This window comes from Rissa tridactyla, chromosome 5 (genome assembly GCF_028500815.1).
Source record: "Rissa tridactyla isolate bRisTri1 chromosome 5, bRisTri1.patW.cur.20221130, whole genome shotgun sequence".
Classification (NCBI taxonomy): domain Eukaryota; kingdom Metazoa; phylum Chordata; class Aves; order Charadriiformes; family Laridae; genus Rissa; species Rissa tridactyla.
In genome coordinates, this window is record NC_071470.1 from 48,358,304 (window position 1) to 48,381,194 (window position 22,891).

General features: G+C 41.0%; 1 protein-coding gene across 7 annotated transcripts in view; it reads right to left on the reverse strand.

The window, feature by feature from the left end:
• TRIM2 (tripartite motif containing 2) overlaps window positions 1-22,891 on the reverse strand; it is a 115,913-nt gene that overhangs the window by 46,634 nt on the left and 46,388 nt on the right. The window contains exons 1-2 of one of the 7 annotated variants that reach the window (XM_054202840.1): window positions 16,031-16,555; window positions 2,221-2,324 (exon numbers count right to left, since the gene is read on the reverse strand). The exons of 4 other annotated variants lie outside the window; for them this stretch is intronic. The gene's annotated coding sequence lies outside the window, so the exon portion shown is untranslated. Of the gene's footprint in view, window positions 1-2,220; window positions 2,325-16,030; window positions 16,556-22,891 lie in introns of those variants that run through there. 2 more of the 7 variants (XM_054202839.1, XM_054202838.1) reach the window with 2 other exon arrangements.

Below are 22,891 nucleotides of genomic sequence, written 5' to 3' on the forward strand. Positions count from 1 at the left end.
TACCTATTACGTAACGTGCATTACCGGGAGAGTCGCCACAGATGAAACGAAAGCACTTTCTTTTATAAAGAAGTTAAAGCTAAACACTTAATGATTCCACTCTGATTTTTCCAGGATTCAGGGTATTTCTTGGGACATAATTCTCCGCTGCTCCAACTTGCAGCAACAACAAAAGACCTCACAAACGCTCTTTGTCTCTCCAGATGTTTGAAGCAGAAGCAGAGAATCTCTTCACAAAGCTGCGCTACTGACACACAAACCAGCAGCAGTTTCTTCTACTACAGAGCTGTGTATTCCACCTGACTCAGACTCGAGCCAAATATTTAAGGCAGCAATTAGTAAACTCATATTCAAGGAATGCAAGAATCAAAGCTAACAGTCTATTCGACTTGTGTACAAACATTAATTCAACAGTGTATGCTCTTAGTTAATCTATTTACTTATTTAAAAAAAAATTAAAATCACAGATCAATTCAGGCTGGTGTCTGGTATTTTTCAGCTATGCAGGGAAAGTTGTTAAAAAGATGCTTGTGAATAAACAGACAATACTGAAGTAAAGCAACATAGAATTAGCTTTGTCTTCCAGTATAACAGCTGGTGGTTTTTGCAGACAAGGTAGTATTTGCATCTCTAAATACAGTGAATCTTTTCTTTTGAAAAAACAAATCATATGCAAGTATTTCAGCTAACTGAGGCTAACAAAGCTTCCTACAAATAAAAGGACACAAAGGTCCATTTGCATCAAGGAGAAAAAACGTGGGGTTTAAATACTGTCTGTGCTACTCTGACTTAATTAGGACAGATAGAGTGTTTTTAGAAGTTTAAAACATTGTCCTAAACTCTTTAAGCACAGTTTCCAGAATATATTTATTCCAGCCTTGGACTGATGAAATAAATAGTATTAATAATCATTTAGCATGATTGAGATGTAATCTAAATTCCTGTTAAAAATATAGATTCTGCATACATCATTTACTTTCCACTTGGCCATCATTTAGCCAAATGATTGGTTTTATGCATCAGGCAGATCCAGCCTGGTTTCCCTGGGTAATGCTCCTAGGGCGAAAGCATGTTGTAATCCAGTTTATAACCTGAAATGAAACATCAGGCAGCGTGTGTGCATGTGTTAGGATTTTGGCCGCTTGTGCCAAAATACTGCTCCTCTGATTCCTCGAATGTGTGCTGAACTGGGTCAAAGAGAGAGAACAAGGTATGTTTCATTTTAGCTCCAACATTCAGCAGGTCAGAAGAAGCAGGCATCTGCACAGCAGATTTCACAGTTTAAAAAAAGCCCACAGATTTCAGGCACATTTTTGGAGGGTTGGGTTTTTACGTTTAGCTGTGGGGTTTTTTGTTTTCTTTTTAAACTGTGTAGAGAACCCCCATTGCAAAGAACAAGCAACATACTTCACTCCCACAACAAGGAGATCCAGGGCCTTTTGTTTCTGCCACTGGAACAAAGACGCACTTAAAACAAAAATCAAGAGAGAAAATTCCGAAGTGGCACCCCCAGAAGTGAGGTGGAAGACTTTCAGAGAAGCGTGCAGTCATCACTTAGCTGTTTGCTTTTCCTTGCTCATTTCAAGCATCAAATTTACATACCCTAAACCAGAACAACAAATATTGCTCAAACGACTATTTCCATTTACAGTCAGTATTAAGGACTATACACCCCTCTAATCAGAACTGATCCCATAACGTACCTCATGGCCAAAGGAGACTGCAGGAGTCACAGCTGCAGCCACTCTCACAGGGATCTACACCTCCAAAGGAGAGATTGCTTCAAAGTGCAGTTCCCTTATAATTAACTCTGAGAAGCCGCCTGCTGACAGTGATCTAAGATTCTGCAAATAATCCTGCTTCTTCAACAAAACAAAAATGTGGTACTGTGGCAAGGAAAATGAGACAAAAGTCTGAGCACGTCCCTTGAGATTTTTGTTCTTATATGTTGAATGTTGCTATGTGGCTTTCTTCTCCCGAGTCAAGAGGAAATTGATTTGTAGCTCAGTGAACAGTCTTGTACTTTACCCCCATAGCAGTTACTACCAGCCTCTTTCAAATAGGTTCATTATATTTGTATGCGTTTATTATATTATATGGGAGATGGGAGTGGGGGTTGTTGTTATGTGCTTGGTTTTGGTTTGTTTGGGTTTTTTTTTAAAAAAGAACAGGCTACTTTCCCTCAGAAATTTGCTGCACTCGTCATTGCTGCTGACTTACCTGCATCACGGCTGGCTAGTGAAGTAAGTTCTGGAGAAGAAAATACACAGCACATGCCATCTTCATAGTGCCATGGAAGAGTGGTCCAGACACTGTTATCACCCCTGTAATTATCATATTTTTGGAATAAGTTATTCTTTTCCCTGTTCCAAACACAACCTGAATTCATATTCTTAGGGAGCCCATAAATAGTAAGTTACCAAAAACCCCCACAGCTAATTTACAGGCAATAGGTAGATATTGGTATATTCTTCCCTAATATTAAATAAGTCATCCAAACACTCCAGGTTAACAAAACAACCAAGATTAATGGCCTGCACTGAAGCCTCTTTTATAAATTGACTGAAGGGAGAGTAGTCTAACTCAGCCTGCTGTACAAAAGAGATTTTAAGGTCAGCAGAAAAAAAAATTATCGGGTTAGCCCAAACTAAATGGCCAACTAATACAGTCCTCGCAGTTAAAACTGACTGGAAAATAAGAGGTGGGAGAGACTAGAAATCAATTACCCAAAGCTGACATGCTGGGAATGAGGGCTAGTTCAGGAACACAAATACAGGAAAGGATGTGCTGTTACAGCTGTCACCCAGCTCCACGCCCTTAATTTGACCCTGGCACCAGGAAAGCAAGTGGGGTGAAACAACCAAGCTCTGTCATTGTGGGACCTTGCCCACACTGGGAATCAAGGGGCCTTAGTCATCCTGACGAGACGGCGGCGGTGGAGACACCTTTACCTTTTCCCACTGCAGCTGGGCACCCATATAGAGCCAGCAACTCCCGCAGAGCAAGTGCAGCTTCCAGCCCTGACCCCACATTCTCCAATAGCCCAGGCCGTAGCTCACACGGGCTGGGAAAAGCCACAGCTTCCTCCCACTGCGGGCTTGTGGCTAGAGGGCATTGTCTGCCCCAAAAGGAGCTCTGCCAGGTCCTGGTTCCTACCAGCCATATGGTGGAGCCACGATCACTCCCCCATCTTGTGATCCAGTGGAGCAGATGCTTTTCCCTGAAGCTTGTGACCCAACACATGGCTTGTCATAGCCTGGGAGGCAAAGAACTTGAAAGGTTTGCCTGGGATGTAACGCTGAGCTGCTGGAGACCTTCCCAGCCCTCCCAACATCCATCCTCCTAATGCCTTTGCCACCTTATTCTGTTTCCTTCTAACTTCTGCTTATGCCTAGTTTAGCTTGCCAAGGTTGCGGCTTTTGTAGCACAAACTGCAGCCAGGCTGGGACAGCCTGACCTCCCTGCTCAGCCAGCCCAAGCTTCGCTGATGTGACTGCACTCCCTGCCTGTCTCCAGCAGTGATGTTGCAAGTCAGGCAGCACCAACACAAACTGCTGTTCTCCACTTTGTGTTATTCTTTCCCCTTTTGCGTTTGCCATTGAGGTGGCAGGGCCAGGCACTATGGTCACCAGAAACAAGTTCTGTATTCCGGCATTTCTTCTGCACAACAATGGGCTCACTTTCAGTACCACTGTCAGATGTCGATTTCATGAACTGGGTTTCTTTTAAAAGCTTTTAACTACTAAAGGCACAGAAATAACAGGAACAGAAACCACTGCTATAAATTAAAGCCTTGCTTAATAGTTTTACATGTTTAATGCTTTGTTGCTTTTTCCTCCTTCCTTTCCTCAGTCTGTAATCAAAGCTTATAACAGGGTGAACACCTGAAATACATGGGTTGGCCTCTTAAGACATCAATGTACTTTATACTCTGATTTGTAGAGGATGGAAGGGTTATGGCTGGCATCTAATACCCCCTTTTCTTCCCTTTCCCCATCCCCACAATTTCTGCCTCCCTGGCCAGTACCCCTTTGCCACCCTTTGGTGGTGCGATAGTCCTGCTTCCATCCCCACAGACTCCCAGACCTCATCTCCCAACTGTCCTGTCCTTGGACGGAGAGGGCACGTTCAGGTGGCTGCCCTGCACACACCAAGGGACAAGACTGGCAGGTTAGAGCTCATGTGATCAGACAGTCATCACTCAACTGAGATACGATACCTACTTTAGGCTGAGGTTTTCAGGACCTCATTTTGGGTCAGGGCCTTGCACAATAAATTCCAACACACTTGGAGCACACTGGATTTACCGCACGTGCAAGAACAATTTCAGTGCTTGCAGTGGAAGTCCAGGAATCCCCAACCAAATGGCCAGTGTTCTCATGAACAAGATTTCAGAGGGAAGGGGTAGGAAATGAGGGGAAAAGAGCACGCCAAGGGAAATGATAGGATTAAGCTGTCATGTATCAGGTTAAGTGACAGCCTCGGAGCTGTCATTTAGGGCCCTCTCCATGTTTAATAAAATATAATATTCTCAGATGAGCTATTAAAAAAAAAAAAAGCCAACATCCGCAGTGAGGTAGGTCCAAGTAATTATTTCAGGGGCTAGATGTTGTGCAGGCCTAAATAAAGGGATTTAAAATTGTGCACTTGCCATCCAAAGCAGTGAGTCAGAGCATCTATACTGAAAAAAACCCTACCCTGATTAACTGCTTAGTGCTGTTAACATCACATTGTACAATTTTAACTCTCTAGGCCTACCTGTTTTGTTAACACTGACAGATCTCTGTTTGGCCTTTATAGGTACACAAGGCTCAAATCAAACCAAGCTAAACTGACAAATAATTAAAACTGCACATGAAATCACTGCTGCTTCCATAAACATCTGCTCTGAAATGCTACTTGAAATAAAAGTGCCCCAATGGAGACTCCATACTAATCACTGTTAACCCCTCCAGGCACAGGATAACAGGCAGTACAGACAAGAAGCAGGAGGCTGAGCAGAAATCTATTTGGAAAGATGTCCCTGGCCTTTTCTACATACTGTTACATGTAAGGTACATTGAGAAATGCTCTAGGCATTTTCTTCAGAGTTCCTGAGCAATGGCAAGTAAAGTAAAAGCAAGTAGCAAATGCTCAGTGCTTTTGGTACTGAGCTGTGTGGTGAAGGTTGATCTGCTCAGAGACCATCCCCTCCACTCCCTCTTGAGACACTCCTCTGCATCTACCCCATGCTGCATCTCCACATGATCTTACAGTTCTGCAGCTCTCCCTGTAGGAGAGGTGATACATATCAGGTACCAGAGCTTCATCATATATCCTCTGTTGATCAGTGCAAAGTAAAGTTCCTCTGCTTCTGTTTCCATTTACTTCAGTAGGATTTTGTTGAACTAGCACAAAGTTCAAATCAGCAAGGGAGAAGGCAGCACACCCAGCAATCACCATGTGCCATGTAACTTCTTCACAAAATTAACTTAGAGACTGCCAGACCTTTAGAATTTTTTTCTTGCAACCTTCAAAATCCCACTTCCCAGCAGATACAGTATGCGGACAATAAACTGGAAAAAAAAAAAAAAGGTGTTTCACAGCAAGAAATAGCAGATGGAATCTAAGCATTAAAAAAGCAAACAATGGAGGCAGAAAGTGAAGGAATTCACGTCGTCTTAGCACACAGCAGATAGGGTGCCTGAGCTGCTAAGGTTTCCGCCAAAAACACATCTGGAAGAGGGACTAGGAAGGAAGGGTAAGGAAGAGCCCCTCTCCAACCCGTAAGAAGGCTGAATTCACGCTCACATCCTCAGCAGCACTTATACTGTTTAAAAGACGAAATACTGGTTGCTACACCTCCATATTTACCTTAGCTTTTGTACCGTACCCACCTCATTTTCTTGCCCAGAGCCCAGCAGCGTTGTTACCTTCTATGTCTGTTAAGTCTTCTGAACGGAAATGTCTTTCAAAAACACAGCAGTATGTCTAAATATTTATATCGTCCTTAGGTTCAGAGAAGACCTTGCCCAAGCGTTAAGCAGCAGGCAGAAGTTTACCCAGGCAGGCTCTTTATGTTGGCAAAAACACAACACTGAACTTTCACAGCAAGTAGGTAAACATGTAGCTGCATACAGCAGGTAGGCTGGCAGCACCAGCAATAGCGAGAAACAATGTCAGAACAACCTTGGCAAAAGGAGCTCTGTGGGTTTTAACAATGGTTGTAGGCACAGGAGCTGAACCACCCAAACAGTAACAAAAAGCCATCTACAGCTCCCATGGGGAGCTGTGAGTGCACAGAGCCCGAGTGTGCCAGCTGCCAGGCTCTGTCCTCCTCCTCCTCCTCCACACTCACGGGGTTGCTCCATTTGACTTAGCAGTAGTCAGCTCCAGCACTTCAGAACTTGGAAACACCCAATGGCTGAACTTCACCCAGTAAACACGTCTTTCCAGTCCTCAGCAAGGACACTCGTTTGCTGATTGCACACCAGCGCTCCTATTTAAAGAACTGTTGTTATGGGAAAAAGCTGAAACCTTTCTGCAGCACAGACAAAGTGGTCCCTGTATCTTGTGCCTTATCTGCAGAAATGCATCAATTCCCAGTATGTGTTTCCACAGCAGAGTTTCACTACAGCCACAGTAAGATGTGGTTATGTGACTGCAAAACTGTGGAGCAGGGCTGGATCTCTAGACAGTCCTCGTGGCCCTTCCTCAGGCCTTTTCCTCAAGGAACAAGATTTTTATACAAGACACAAGCTGCATGGAGCAGCAGTAGAAAACAGTGTCCTCCGTTATCCTTCATCTCCAAAAATACCTCTCCTAAGCTTTTTCTTAGACATCTCTTCCAGGTTCTCATCACACAGGGCAGGTTCAGGCCCGATGCCCAAGGCTCCTACAGGGGCATTGCCAGGCTGCTCATAAGCAAATGCCCAGCACTGACGTAGGTCAGACTTCTGCAAAAATTACATTCTCAGAAGACCCTCATACGTATCTTCCTGCATGAATATCAGTCTTTTCAACTGACATCACAACTTACGAAGCAACAGCTAATCAAAGAGGAAGAAAGTAGAACCACTCATATGACACAATCTCAAGACTCTCCCAAACTGAACTGAGATCCATAGTACATTTATTTCTATATGAAAATACATCCATTTTACTTTACAGGAAAACCAGTACATTTTTAAGTACATGAAAAGCAAATTAGGAGACAGTCTAGAAAATAATAACCATGTGAATGCAGCTGTATTTTTAAATAAAAAAGGCACTTGGAAAAAACACTGGTATCAGGACAGCTAAGAACAGTATTGTCTAAAATCAGCCACATTATCATTTGGATTGTAATAGCACCTGGAAATCTCTCCCAAGCAACAGAATCCCACTGTGATAGGCACCGGCTACACCAAACACAGATCCTGTGCAAGCATAGGTAGCCCATGTCTTAACACCTCACACAATTCAACTATTGCCATTTAACCGTATCTGTGACACTGAGTACCTTTCTACACTATGAAATAAGTTTTAATAGCCATCCATTAATTTGGATAAGGGCTATTTTTGTAAAGAAAGAGGTGCAAGACAGTAGCTTATATAGCCTGAATTTGTCACAGACAGAGAACAGGAGCAGATCTTAGTATCCGCTTCCCTTTGCAAACTCTATGAGGAGATATAAGAACTGCCTGACACTTTAGAAGTAGTCCTGGCAATGACTGTGACAAGATGTACCATGCTGTTACTGATACAGGTTATACGTAGTAAACAACAAAACCCATTAGAGATGCATGTAAAGTAGCCAGCTGTAGGCACTGCTGTTAAAAGTAATTGAGAAGTCCTAGTGGAAACCCAGTTACCAATAGGACGTACAGGCTCTGCACTATCTCAGGTACTGAACAACTTCTGTAACTCGGATACCACAGCGAGGGGCTGTTAGGATGTGTTTCAAATAACAAATGCTTTTGGAAGCCTGATGAAACAGCAATCACTAGGTTTTTGGTAGGTGGAGCAGGCTGTACTCTGAGTTAAATTTTATTTACAGTTTATTTTTTTATTTCCAATTTATATCTATTGCTTTTTAGTCTTTCTTTTTGTTGGACACAGATGAGAAACCTCTTTTAAGGCTACCAGTAACGTGCTGGATACTCCTTCATTCCCTGAGCTACAAAACCCTTTGCCCCAGGACGCTACAGTTGTTAATATTTTATAGGCATTCCAAGAGAGAAGAACAAATTCATAGTGGATAAATTGATTAGAGATTTTAAAATAAATCACCACTTTATAAAGACACCACTTCCACCAGAAGCAGAACTGGAGGCACAAATCATTGAAGATGAAAGAGCATTCTGGAGAGTACCATGGTATGTCTGATCTATTCTTATGCCCTTCTACAGGCATCCACTGTCAGACACCACCCAAATTATAAGGCTAGGCTAGATTTACTTTTGATTTGACCCAGACAAACCTTCAAAATAGTCAGTGTAGACATCACAGGAGCTGTCACTGTAGCCACTCCCTTTTGGCATAGTTAATATGGCTCCACAGGGATGTTTTTATCACTTTGCAGAGCCCTGCCATTTAGGGATGTCAGGTGAAATGAATCCATCAGACAGCTGCCTTAATGTTGCATGAAGAATGCCACTCAGGGCCACAGAGTACCTTTCGCATGTACACCCATTTCTAAGTCATACAAACAAGACAGAGAACAATGCAGACTGCCTAGTCATCACTCCAAGCAGAGAAATCTTTCAGAGCGAATACATTACTAACCTGGCATTTCTCCCCACTTCCTCCTACCTTTTCAAATTGACTTTATCCTTAAGAAAAAAACAAACAAACAAACAAAACAACAAAGACACTTCTATTGATATTTCCTTAAGAGTGACATTTGTCTTGTCTCTCTGCAGAAGCACTCTGTATTATTCCAAAAGCAATGCCATAGAGCTTGGGGAAATCATGCTTTGGCCACTATCCTGGTTGTCCTCATTTAAAAGTTTAAAAGTTGTCCCCCTTCCTCAACAGAGGTCCCTCCAGAGGGTGCACGCCTTCAGAGCAGGCCTTCTGCAAGAGCACATCCCAGAGGTTAAACAATGATGGTTGTTCAGAGGGTAAAGGCCACCATTCAGGAGCACAGACAAAAATCCATCCCAAAAGTTAAATATGGGAAGAAGTCTTCCTGCTCTTCTACTTACTTGTATTCAAGACTCTGCAATGTGTTGGCTTCTGATAAGACAAACAAAAATTTTGGACTTTGCAAGCACAGGAAATGGAACTACTCACTTATTATTTGCAAATTCACCTTATTAGATACAAACACTTTTGCATGCACCAGTCTAGTCTGTGGGGGTTTTTTTTATTATTTTTTGTAGGAGGGAATAGTAAAAAAGCTAATTAGAATGATGAAGTTAAGGGATGAGGGGGTACTCTGCCTACATAGAACATGTAGCACAGTTCTTATAACAATAGACTCCTCTGTTACATGCTGTCTTCTATTTTCTGTCTAATAAAGGATTGCACTTGTCTCCACTGAGAGATTTTAAGTAAAGGATTACATTTGTGAATGAATGGAAAATTATTCATCTAATTAAATTAGTAGTGAAGTATCTCAGAACTTGTTTGTATTTCACAGTCAAAATATATTTCCAGCTACTTTAAATGCAAGGCAAAAAATTACCACTGCTTATTTGATAAGTAGGATGATATCTTCATGGTACAACACTTAATTTTATCTCTTTATTGTAAAATATTTTCTGAGCTGAGAGGCAGAAAGATTCCCAAGACTAGACAGAGCAGACTAAGAATCAGGTAATAAGTAAAGAGGAGAGCCTGTTCTTTGTGGAGGGTCCAGCAAGCCTTTCAGGCACATTGGGAAGACCACACACTAACCCATATCATAGTATTGTCTCAGAGTAACACTCCGGACACAAAAAGCTCAGCCGATATGAAACTCGTCTGTGGCTCTACCTGATTTTTGGGCCCTAGGTTTCCCAACCCCACTAGAGTGCAATTATTTGAGCTCTAAATATCAAATTAAATCTGCTTTCAAGATGATAACAACAACAACAACAAAAAAAAGCAGCTGCAGAAGCTTATCTTGTGGGAGTTAATCCCTGAAGGTTTACATTAACACTTCCACCGATATAGAGATTACAGGAGAGAAAGTTGTAGAAGGGTGTTTCACAAATACTGTTTCCTCACTAGAAAAGAAAGAAAAAAATACTGTGCAAACACAGACAAACCACGGCAGTTTTTTCTCTTGAACAGTTTTTGTGTGCTGTAAAAGGCTTGCTCCTCGGTCCTGAGTTTTCATTCCTGGGGGTAATTTTAGTTCCTGAGGAATTTGTAAGCAGCCTGATTTACAGTATTTACAACATTTAACTGTTCTCAGAAGAACTAGGGTGGCCTTGAAAACACCTGACACCACTGAACCTGGTGGCATCTGCTCTTTTGGAAGTCCTGTTTCTCAAACTTGTACGCAAGTTCTCTAATAACATATATCATGGGCCAAATATGGCTAGGGCTAAATATGGTACACATACTAAGTCTCTCCAAGGACCACTATAGAGATTAAAGCATTCAGAGGCACACAAAAACGTAACTGTCGGGATCTTTTCGAGAGCATTTCTAAGTGCATCAGATCTTTTGAGTGCCATTTTTTGGGTTGTTTTTCGGTAAGTAATTATGTCAAGTGCATTTGCTCAAGATTCCATCACAGCTTTGGAGGGTTTTTGTTCTGAACAAGGTACAGAAGCATCTTTGCACATTTGTATTTTCCTACTAGTCAGAGTCACATAGCTCAGAATAATCTGGCCACTGGTTTTTTCTTGCTAAATCAATTCCTGAGCGCTTCACAAAACACACTGGTAGATACCACACACCTTCAAATAACCAAATTCTACTAAAATTTTATGTAGGAGGAGGCAGGCACAGTATAAATCTCATCAGGGACTAAAACTTTCAACTTTTTGTTTAAGCCATTACGCCAAATTACAAGTTCGATGAAGGGATATCCGCAAACCTAGCGGATTCAACATCCATAAAAAACAACAGAAAAAAAGGGCATTGTCAGTCTACGTTTCCAGAATTGAAAGAAAAAAAATAATCAAGAACAGAAGTTCATGGTAGCGCAGAACAAATAGCTTTACATGACAAAAGAACAGAAAGTCACCCAGAAATAAACTGATCATACACATGTTTAGACAGACTAATAACACTAAGACAAATAAATCCATACTGGATTAGGAGCAGGCAGATTGCTGAACATTCATTTCATGCATTTAAAACCTGATCAAAAGTAATTGCATGTACTCCAACCTTTATGTCTCTTTCACAGAGGGCGTTCACCCTGGCATGAGGACTGAAGATCACCATGCACCCAATTAATTGCTCCTAAAACGCATTCAAAATATTCAGAAGGTTTTAAAGTGAGAGAGAATGAATAATATTTTACACATGAGCAAAAGTGCTGACCATAAGAAGCAGAGTGGTCCAGAATTCTTCCAGGGGAACATTTAGTGTATATATGATTACAGTAGATTTTGAAGTCACTTGTCTTCTCATGGCAGGGCATATTCTTAAAGTTATTATAACCTAGATTTAATATCTGACAGTAAATCATTGTAGCTATTCCGGCAGCAGTTTCTTTGTAAACTCTTGCAGCAGACGAGCTACACAGGATATATTTTGATGCTTAACAGGATCACCATGTAATGTAAGAAGTGCCAGAATACATGCTGCTAACATTTTTCACATGTCTATGATTAGTCTCCTTCTTAATTTAGCTGTGCCTCTTTTAACCCTACTGCAACTAACTAGTAGCAAGATGGATGGAGCCAGCCAACATCTAGCCACCACACTACCTGTTCAGCACCTCAAGAACTACATTCCAATTGCTATTGCAATTCTTCCTTTTGAATGGGATTTGCTTTTGAGTTATTGCCCTGAAATCCAGCTGGGAAGTCGGAAGGCTGCCCGGTTGCCAGCAGACTTCTCAGCTGACTAGAACCTTGGCTGTCCCCACACAGTGCATTACAGTGATGCGTTACGTCATGTATTTCACTTTATGCTATACCAGTTACAAACTGCTAATCCTGTGATCAAACTCAATTACTGACTTCCAGCTAAATTCACCTTTTAAAATAAGCGAAGCCCAATTCAAATATAGCCAACCACCCCAATTATTAGAGGGTATGACATGCAATGCCAAGACAGGTCTACGGATTCTGTGACAGAAAACGTCTACAGAGTCTATGGTAGAAAACAAAGACAAATTTCTTTAATATTACAATTTTTACAATAAATATTTAGTTATTTAAACCACTGAAAAAAACCCTGGTCAATATAGAAATAAAACAATTCGGAAGTTTGACAAGAAATGCCATTTTCATCTCTCCAAAGGTCAACCTGAGTTTTGTTCAGTGGGAGGTGGACTTTATTCCAGTTGATCAAAAATAAAGAGGAAGAGAAAGAAATCTTGCATGATTTCTCACAAAACAGGAATTCTTCCACATTGCATTTACTAAGTGTTTGCAACCAAGCAGCTCTTGCTATTACAGGCACGTGTCAACATAAACCTTACAGCACACCAGGGGACTGCCTCCAATCTGTTTATGTCACATAACAAATACAGTAGCAGGCCCAACTGTAACAGAAGATGCGAGTCTTAAAAAGTAACCTATCAAAAATGGAGGTATAGAAAGGTAAAGTCTATTTATGTGAATGCTAAGCCCTGTTCTTTTCCCTTCAGTATTTTAGAAACCGCCAAACAATGATTATTTCAATTCCAACATTTATTCCTTTCCATAAAGATTGATTTTGTTTCAGTCTTGTTTTTTTAACAGTCATGTGTTTCACATGATTAGCTCCCCTCCCTTTTTTATTTTTAGGCCACAAACATCAGCAATAATGTAACCACAACCTGCAGTCTCTGGAAATAGCATATCTAATTTTGGTTGAAGGTGTCGGCCAAGTATAGGATCTGCAATAGTGGATTTCAATCTGACAGTCACTGGACGGCTTCAACGTGGTCCCTGAAAGCTGACTAAAAAAAAGCAAGTTCATATATGTTACCCTGCAAAATTCATGTGAGCAAAATTCCAGGAGAAAATTTTTAGGGCTTGAAAAATAAAAAAAGGTGCAAAACCACTGCGTTGTAGCCTTCCACGCATTTGTAGATTCTTTGGAATTAATGGCTCTTTATAATACAGAATATTGCGCTGTCCTTAAAACAACTATTTAAATCTGAAGAGTTATTCCCTTCTATAATGCAGCTGTATTAAGGATCATTCTTTATAAACTGACTTTATTATTTGGAGTAATATATATGTTTTCTGCTGTGTATAAACAAATAGTTCAAACTAGCTACGCTTGTATCCTCAGACACATTTAATTTTGATGAGACAACACGCTTGCCAACTGATCAAATCCAATTCTTTTACATTTGGCTCAAGGATTTATCCTAACCTACCATACACTGTGCCTTTGTTTTTGTAGAAATAGTTCATACGTCTAGACACAATATTACATGTTTATGCAAAACTGCATATGTTTAATACTTTATGCAGATGATTAAATTTCAGCTTCACTATAGGAATGCACACTTTGTTCTCTGCATCAGGACACCCAAAACCTTTTCAGTTCATTTAATTCCCCAGTTTTCCTCAAAGGAATCAGGAGCATCACTCTGTTTATATAAGCTGTCCAAATCTTAGTTTTGTTATGGATTAATGAAATTCCATTATCAGGCAAAGACAGGCCCAGCACATTTTCACGATGGCTTTTAGCACCAATTAGCTGGGATTTTCCAGTAACAAACGTGACCTTCAGCTAAAACTGGGATTCTCAGAGAAAGAATACTATCATGAGCTGGGGAAATCCCCCAGCAGAATTGTCAGCTTTGTCCAGGTAAGGTCTAATTTTCCAGACACTGTGCATGCTGCTGAACGTAGCAGAATTCAGACACCGCCATGGACACTGTTTGTCTCAAACCTAGCCTCAAAACCAAGATTTCACTGAACTCATGTATTCTAGATAGAACATGGAAAATAACTCCCATGAAAAAGATGAACATTTAAGATCCAAAAAAAAGGCATTAAACATATATACACTTCTAATTTTTATTCTGTATCTGGCATGATACATTTGCTGTCTCCTTTTATGCATTACACAACGAAACCTTAAGATTTTTCCCAGTTGGATGCAATAAATGTTTCCATGATTTTAATTTTTCCCTCTTCCCAGAAACCCTATAATCAAATCTAGACTTGGTTCTGTCATAAAACCCACTGCATGTTTCCTTCTGGCCCTTAAGCAGCATGTATTAGTGGTGCTCCTTGAAGCAACAAAGAAGTTCTGTTCAGCCTTCTGGCTGAGGAAAGCCGTGGTGTATTAAAGGTGAATCAAAGCCATTTCTCATGAAAAAGGATGAATCTCAAGGACTGAAATGAGCCCTCAGTGAAGAAAATCCCAAGCTGTTCTTTATAGCCAAGCTGTGGGCACTGCAGGTCCAGATCAGACCAGGGAGTTTCTTCACAACTTAAGTTTGAGGAAATCTTTGGTATATGGTAAGCAGTTTTAGATGAGGGCCAAAGCACAGAAGCCTTATTCCATTTTGTCAGCAGACAACAGAATGATTGCCCCAAAAAAACTCTCTGGAAACAGGGACTAACGTCCTCTTTCTGCTGGCTTTGTTTGTTAGCAGGACAATGCAGTCCCAAGACCAGGTACAGTACCTGGCACCTTCTCTCTATAACCACTCTAAGCTTCAGATATCGTGAGTCCATCTTCCAGAAAGTTATAGGACGGCTTTAAAATAAACACACTTATACAGATTTTAACAAACCAAACCTTTTAATAGGCTTTTCAAGCCCTACAGTTTGTATTCTCAGGTTTACTCCAAATATTCACATGGTCTAGAAACTCTCATTAGTATTGCTATTCAATTTAATTTCAGTTCTCACGTAAGCAGCAATGTGAAATTTTAAGAAAAAACTTCTGATAATTAAATCACAGTAGTCAGCCACAGAACTGTTATCCAGGTAGTAAATCCATTGTGCTCAAAGGCAAAAAAATCCAGGACTGGAACAGGAAGCAACTTTTCTTATGCCACATCCTTATCTAAGAAATATTTGTTTAGTCATTGTAATTTCACCACAGTTTTCATATTTGTCCCCATATAAACGAACATTTCTGTAATTGTTTTGGCCAAATGAATGTTTGACATCAGGGCAATTTTTGTCTTATTCTTGGTATATTACCTGGTACGTTGTCATTATAATGCCTTGTTTCTACTTAAATGTAACAATCTGCCTGATAGTCTGTCTAGACTGCATTTTGAAAATAGTAAAATAAACAAGAAGGGGGGAAATCAACAAACATGAGTAATCTACAGAGAGCCACGCACCAGGTAATGACTCAAGTTACTCTTCACAAAAGCACAACAGAATACAGCAACATTAATGCCAACCACCAACTTCAAAAAACTGAACACCTGTGAAAAGTAAAACTCTCCTAATTAGACTTTGGCATTGTCCTCTCAGATTTACGGAGTCGTTATTTTGCTTTGAATAAACATCACTATTTTTTCGTAGGCAAACTCCTTGGCTCTGTTTCAATTATTTCTTTTAAATATTAAAGAGCAGGAAACATTTGTTTTCCCTTGTCACATCCTGTCCTGTTTACACAGCATCACACAATCCCCTTTGAAACGCCTGCTCTTACAGCAAGCCTGACACGCACAGTTCAATCAAAACATTTGCTATTGTCTTTTACCAACTACAAACGGATTTCTGCAGGAACACTGAAAAGGTTTAAAGGTTTCGACAGCCATCTAAAGTCGAGCTAGCACGACTGTCAAAGCAAGGGGGTGTCAAACTGTTCGGCTTCCCCGCTGCCGCCCTGACTTAAAGAAGAAAAAGAAAGACAACGCGATTCCCTGCTTCATGCAGCAGAGCTCCTGGCCAGTGCTCACTCGCTGTAAAACCACTGCTCTCACAAAACACTCGAAAGCAGAAAAGGCACACGGACAGTTAGAGACGAGTGTGAAAGGGTAACTTACATTATTTAGAAAGACAGTGGGAAAGGACTGCTGCAGTTTCTTCGTTATTTTACACTGCTGTTGGCTGAGCAGACAACGAAAAAAGTTCACCTAAAGAAATCTCTCCTTTTAATTCTCTCTCTGCCAGTTCATTTACTCTGGAGTCTCTCAGCCTGAAGAGATCCGACAGTCAAAAGTTTATCCCCTTGTATTTCCGAATGATATGGCCGACTTTCCTTGGACACATACCAATGATGCAGTAAAAATAGACAAAAGCGGGGGGAGGGAAGCAGCAATCTAGCTTGAGCCTGAATCTTCTTAACTCAGTGTTTTCTGTAAAAGCTGCTCTTATGTCAGAAGCTCCCATCCCTATACTAACTTGCAAAGCACGGAGTCATCCATCTGGTTTTCATAAACTGCAAATTACAGGCAAACCAGGGAATATATACAGTCCAGTTTTAGCAGAACTCCCCAAGCATCAGCCTTACAAGTAACCTGAGGTACAAAGACTTTGAAAATAAACAGCCAGCCCCATGCTGGGACGGTCTCCCGCCTGCTGATGACTGACTGCTCCCCCACGCAGCCCCCAGCACCACACACCACTCAGGAAAGTGGCAGCCGGGTCCCCCCCACCCGCTGTGGAAACAACCCGGCCTTGCAGCCCTCCCTCCCAGCACACACAGCCTCTCTGGAAGGGGGGGGAAATCCAGTGCATTAGTTGAAATAGTTCAACAGTTTAGCAAGTCATTTAGAACAACCTGTTTTTTATAAACAGGGAAGTGAATGCTGATCCACTTACATCCTTTAAATGCTTCCAGGTGGGAAGCAAATCTATTGTGTTGGGGCCATTGTTTTGGTCTGGTGGTTTTTTTCTCTAAGGTGGCAACTCTCAGAGTCAGGGGTCAGTTGCTTGATAGAGAACCTCTGGGGTGATCTGATCCACTCGTTACATGAATGAACAAACATTTTACCAAAAGTATCACAAGCAAAATTTTGAAAAGTAACTAAGTCACTTTCAGTCCCTCTTTTCAGCTATTTAAAGGTATACTGCCCTAATTACATTCAGGTACCAGAGGCTTGAGGGGTCCTATATTTTTGGATACCTCAAGGCTTTTGAGTCAGTACTGACGAACACATTTTTCCCAATAAAAAAATGGGAAAACCAATTTTATGGTGGATAAAAAAAGTTTTGCCATTGCTTAAAACTAAAGTTGTTGTTGTCTGGCTGTTCTTTTACTTTGAAGTATCTGGTTTTATTTAGTTTTTAGTTTTGCTAGAGGACTTTTGCAAGCTTTTCTACTGGGAATAATCTTACTCTATTTGAACAGTGAGAATCTCTAAACGATGCAGCTTTCACCAAACCATGGGTGAATTGCTACAGTGAGTCATTAACAAAATAAAAACACCATTGTAAACACTGCCTAAAAGTCCTGAGCCTCCTCACTTGCTCAGTTTTTCATCTTTGCACAATTAGGATTGTGCTAATTGTCTACTCATCTGGTACCTGGATCCCTGGATCCAGGATTGACATGACAGGACTGTTAATGTCAAAAGCAGTTGAATCCTTTTTTAAAAAAAAAAATAAAATAATCAAGAATCACCAAGCAGTAGAAGCAAAAGAGAAAATTATGAATGAATTTTTTTTGCGTGTATATTTGTGCGTGCTGTCACAATTCCTTCCAATAGTTGTATAACCCATTAAGTAATTGCAGTTACATAAGATAGAGTGCTAGAGATCTCAAAGGTAGTATATTCCTACAGCTTTTATGAAAACAGGCAGCCCTCCAGATCAGCGAAATACAATCCAGTGATCCAATGTAAAAGGCTACACATGAGCTCAGTTTTATTATTAGACACCAGAGCACCCTACACAAACAAGAGGTACTCGAGAACAGATTTCGTGTGCCCTACTGCTCAGCTGCTACCACAGTTGTGCATCTTTGACCTGCATTCTAGCATTTTTCCTCTCTTCTGTTCTGTCCTCCCATCAAGGTAGTAAGCAGCAAAACACTTGAAATGCACAGACGTCAGCTAAAGCAAATAATATTATTTTTTGAAACAGCAGTAAACGTTTATTAACGGTTGAGTTATTCTTCTCCCACTTAGTAAACAAGTGGGGTGAACTGACTACATCTTGTTTTAATCAGGACTGATATTTTCCATGAAATCAAAGGACTTGATCCTGGTAGAACAGACTTCCAGGTTTAGGGCTAGAAATTATTTCATGGGGTACAGCAGAGTAGCCCTTGTATGTTCTTCTGGACATGTAGAGTCCCTTCCCCATTGTACTATCACATTACAGGACAAGTTGAATGACTTCAGAATAAGAACTCTTTTTTTGCTGAAACATGGTGTTAAAGTGGAGAGTAGATAGAAATAACCACTTTCAATTTGTGATGCTCCTGCTGACTGAATGTTTTTTCCCTCCGAGGAGCATATGCATTAATTCACACTGATCTCTCAGGTACTCTTCAATATATCTGTTCTCTAAAAAAGCCCGGTCCATTTACATCAAAGGCTGCTTTCACAAATAACAACTCTGTAAGAAAACTTCAAGAAAATTCAAGATTCAAAAATAGAAAACTTTTAATACGACCTTTCATTTTCCAGGGATCATTCTTATTCACCATCTTTTTCTCCTTTCTTTGCTGTTCTTCATTTCCTCTTTCATATCATCCATGTGGGGTACACCAGCATCCTACTCTCCATAGATAGCTCCTGCCTCCAGGCAGGCTAGCCGTGTGTCCCCTCACTCTTGCCTGGATATTACTAAAGCAGTTTCTCACACTGTCTCCAGGAACCTTGAGGCAGTCAAGCACCATTTTCCTATCTAGCACAGGGATGTTAGTTTTCGGGAGAAAAGGAGGTGGAAGATATTCATCAGTTTGATGGTGAGAGAAAATTTACTGTAGAAAACTTCATATAGGAAAGACTGAAACAAAGAACAGATCAGACAGGGAAAACAACCTGCTAGGAGCAATGTGCCTTCTCAGAAAAATAGCAGCTTCCATTTAGGATGTTTTCAAATGCCAGCTACCAAACACTGTTATTTTCCATGTAAGTAGAAAACAACCCTCATATTTCACCAAGATCAACTATGTTAGTGATGTTAGTAGGACAAGAGCAGAGAAGGATGTAGCTTAGATACTGACTACACTGATTATATGCAGCTTTGTATGTAGATTCTTGAAAGTTTTTTTCAAACCTCATTGCATGTCCATTAAAGCAAGGAAAAAGTGCCCCTCAGTCTGTGATGGACAGGTTGTGATGCACAGTAGGTGGCAGAATACGTATCTCTCTCGACCTGGATTCTGCTCCCATCTAGTCTAGTGTGGCTGTATGGGGAGTGCTGAAGTGCAAAAGTATAGATGAAAGCAACCTGTTTTCCATCCTGTTTTTTTGCAGTTTAAATTCTGAGAAAGTGACAGGTGAAAGGTCTGGGTTTGATGGAGGGTGCACCTTGCAATTTAATTTGAATCCGTGAAATTGCCTGAATGATAAAAGCTCAGGATGGCATATTAAGAAACCGGAGATGCACCACAGCTATGTGTTCACCTTTCATTTTAGCAGTAGACTACTTGGTGTAGGATTTTAAATACATTTATGCAGATTTCTAGTTGGTGATAGTTTTGAGTCCTACATGAATCTTCTGATGCAAACAAGCTGGCAGGCTTTGTACAGACTGAAAAACCACAAGCCTGATAAACTGAGACAAATCTACCCTTGTAGAAGTTCAAGGCAAAGCTTCAGTTCACTTACTGTTAATGAAATAAAATAATGTAGATGTTGGCACTGACAACAATCCATTTTTTAAAGATGAATTAGTTGTGATATTATAAATCATTTACTACCAGCATTTTAAAGCCAGCACATGGAATACCTTGGATCTGGGTTCTGATGCTAAGCTTGTATTCAGTCAGTCTGGCCTCACTTACTACATATTTTATTTTAGTACTTCAGCTTGGTGCCCAGTGATTTGAACTGGACAAAAGCCTGTCCCCTCCAGAAAGGCACATAATTGTCAGCTGATCTTACAAAGACATAATACAGTGTGATAATCCTTTGCAGCCTGCTCCTGTAAGATGAGGATCGGGCTCTTTCAGTGCTTTTGGCATTTTGCTTTATAATGCATCACTTCTTTTCCACAGAAAGAAAATACGCAGCTCGTACAAAAACGTAATGCATTATAACCTTGATGTCATCGTTGGAGAAGCCGCATGGCTGCTGCTGTTTTCACTACAGCCTGCAGTAGCCCCTGGCTGTCCCCAGAAAAAAGGAAGAATAAGCATAGCACTAAGCCAGTTTTTCCCATCAGCTCTCACTAACATCTGTGACTGCAGGGATCTGGGCTTGCCTGGGGCATGTGATCTCATTCTGAGCGCTTTGTTGACAGAGATATGCAGCCTTTTCCCTTCTAAGTGACCTGAAATGGTGATCCCTTTTTCCCACCCTGAAGCCCACAATATAGGAGGTAATGGCTGGATACTTTGTATTCTTTAAGTACCAACCCAGCAAACAGCATGCAATGCATATGTCCCAGGGGTTTACATCAGGGAAGGTCAAATATTGAAAGGATGTAATTTCAAAAGACAAACATTAGACTGTTTTCAACTTTCCCCCTCTGGCTGCACACTCCCACTTCTTCCCTTGCACTGAGGTGCTTGTTGGACTCCCAGTGAACAGATAAAGTTCATCGCCTGACAGAAAAACTGATCAATGACAAAATGCATCAATTTTCCGCAAGGTAAGTGAAGGGGTCCGCTGGGTGCTGCAGCTGACACAGATGTGAGGCATTATGGACCAAAGCAGGTGAAGAAAGAAGGCTGTGAGCCAAATGCTCAAGCCGCTTATGAAAATATACTGTGAAACAGCAGGTAAGCCCCACGCTCCTCCTGACCGTAATCTTACTTCAAGCTCTAAGTTGCACTCCTGCAGCAACCGTGACCCTTAAACACCAGCATACACTCAGTTTGTGCCACGCTTCTGCTCTGTGCTGCCCTGAATCATAGTTTGCTGCTCTCAGAAATTAACCACCAGCCCTGGCTCCTATAAAATCGTGATATCTCAGTATTACTGCTTTTCACAAACTTTCATTCACATAAGTAAGCTTTCTTTCAAAAGGAAGTATCCAGGAAACACAGAAAACCTTTTCATATGGCTGCATTCATGAAAAGTTCTGAACCAAACGTAATGCGCCCAAATCCCTCTTTTCGTTTGAAAATATTGTTCATCCAAGAATCAGAAGTGTTACCATGTGACCACTAATACAAAGAAATGAGCACATGAAGAATCACAGCAAACAGTTCAAAAGCAGCTCTAGGCCTGAAGCTGGTTCACAAGATATGTGTTGAATACTGGACACTTTGTTTGCCAAGAGAAATAGAAAGGGCTACATTTTCTAAAAAATATACCATGCTTATATATTTCTTGGCTTAGTCTTTCTCTGACCTTGCCTGGAGCTACCCATTCTTACAGCATATAAAGAGCTAGTATGTGCCTGGTTTACCCTGGACCTGTCCTACTTTCCTGCCTTCAAGTAAAACAAGAAAGAGAGAAAAAGAAGGTATGTAGAGACCTTTGCACTGAAGAACCTGAAATGCTAGGGGTGAAGAAACAGCCCCCCTTTCTCAGACTGCAAACCCTGGGTTGTAGTGAGGAAGACTGAGAGTAGGAGAAGAATATGGCAAAGACCAAAGAGCTCTAGGGAAGCTTTTAAGGATGGTGAGGCAGGGAGAACGAGCAACTTAAAAGGTATGGAGCAGAGAAGTTCATGAGGATGGGAACTGGGAGGCCTGGAAGAAAAGGTAGCTCTAGGATGGGAGAGGAGTTGTGGCAGAAAGATGGAGAGACTGTGAACTATGTGGTTGAGGCAGTGGGTTATGGACCATAGGGAGGAGCTATCCTCTGTATAGATGCTCTACACTGGCATGAGCTGCAAACTGGGTCTAAGGATGAGGTGCCTCAGGCTAGGAGACACTAAAAGTCCTGGTTCACATCTTCCCATCTGTGTATTGGAGTGGGACGGCATAACATTTCCATAGCCACTTGTGAACCAAGGAAATGTTTTGATGTAGCTCTAGGTCCCAAAGTGTATATAAGAGTCAAGCATGGACTTCAAAGTGATAGAGGGAAGTGGTATCAGGAGAAAATGATGGGGAAAAAAAGAGAGAAGGATGCAGATTTCTTTAGATAGAAGGTCTTATGAAGGCAATGTCTGAAAACTTTAATATGATGAAAGTTCAGTCACCGCAGTGCCAAAGCTAATATTAACCTCAGCAAATACCTATCAGCTTGCTCTTACACATTCAAAAACTAATTGAAAAGAAGGTCAAAGGTACCACTCTAAAGTTAAGCATCCCAATCAGAAGCAGAAATTAAACTACACATACGAGAAGATTGTAATTCTCACAGTCCCATTTCAGCCCTTAAGTAACCAGTCCTGCTATTGCTGTTAGCCGGAGTTTTGCCAGAGTAAGACCTGTAGAATTCCACGACAGGATATTACTATAAGAAACATTAACATCTGACAGTTAGGGTACATTAGAGGCAGTTATAGTATACCTTAGGAAGCATTAGGTAAAGTGTGAACTGAAGATGCTGTGTAAGGAGGAGGAGGTCAGGAAGAAAGCGAGCCCCAGTATGATTCGATTTCATACAGGAAACTGCAGTTCAATCCTTGAATCTTAACAGGTAGTACGCTTCTCAGTTTCCCATGTGGTGAACTAGCAGTGATAAGAGGAGAAGGCTGACAACAGTTGTGATAATTTTTTTAGACAGCAGCAACCAGGACAGAACTCAGCAAGCTACCCACTCAATTAAGGACACCTTATGCTACGAGCTTAAATTGCTGCCTTCTTAGAGCTTTGGCCCAGCTATGCAGGC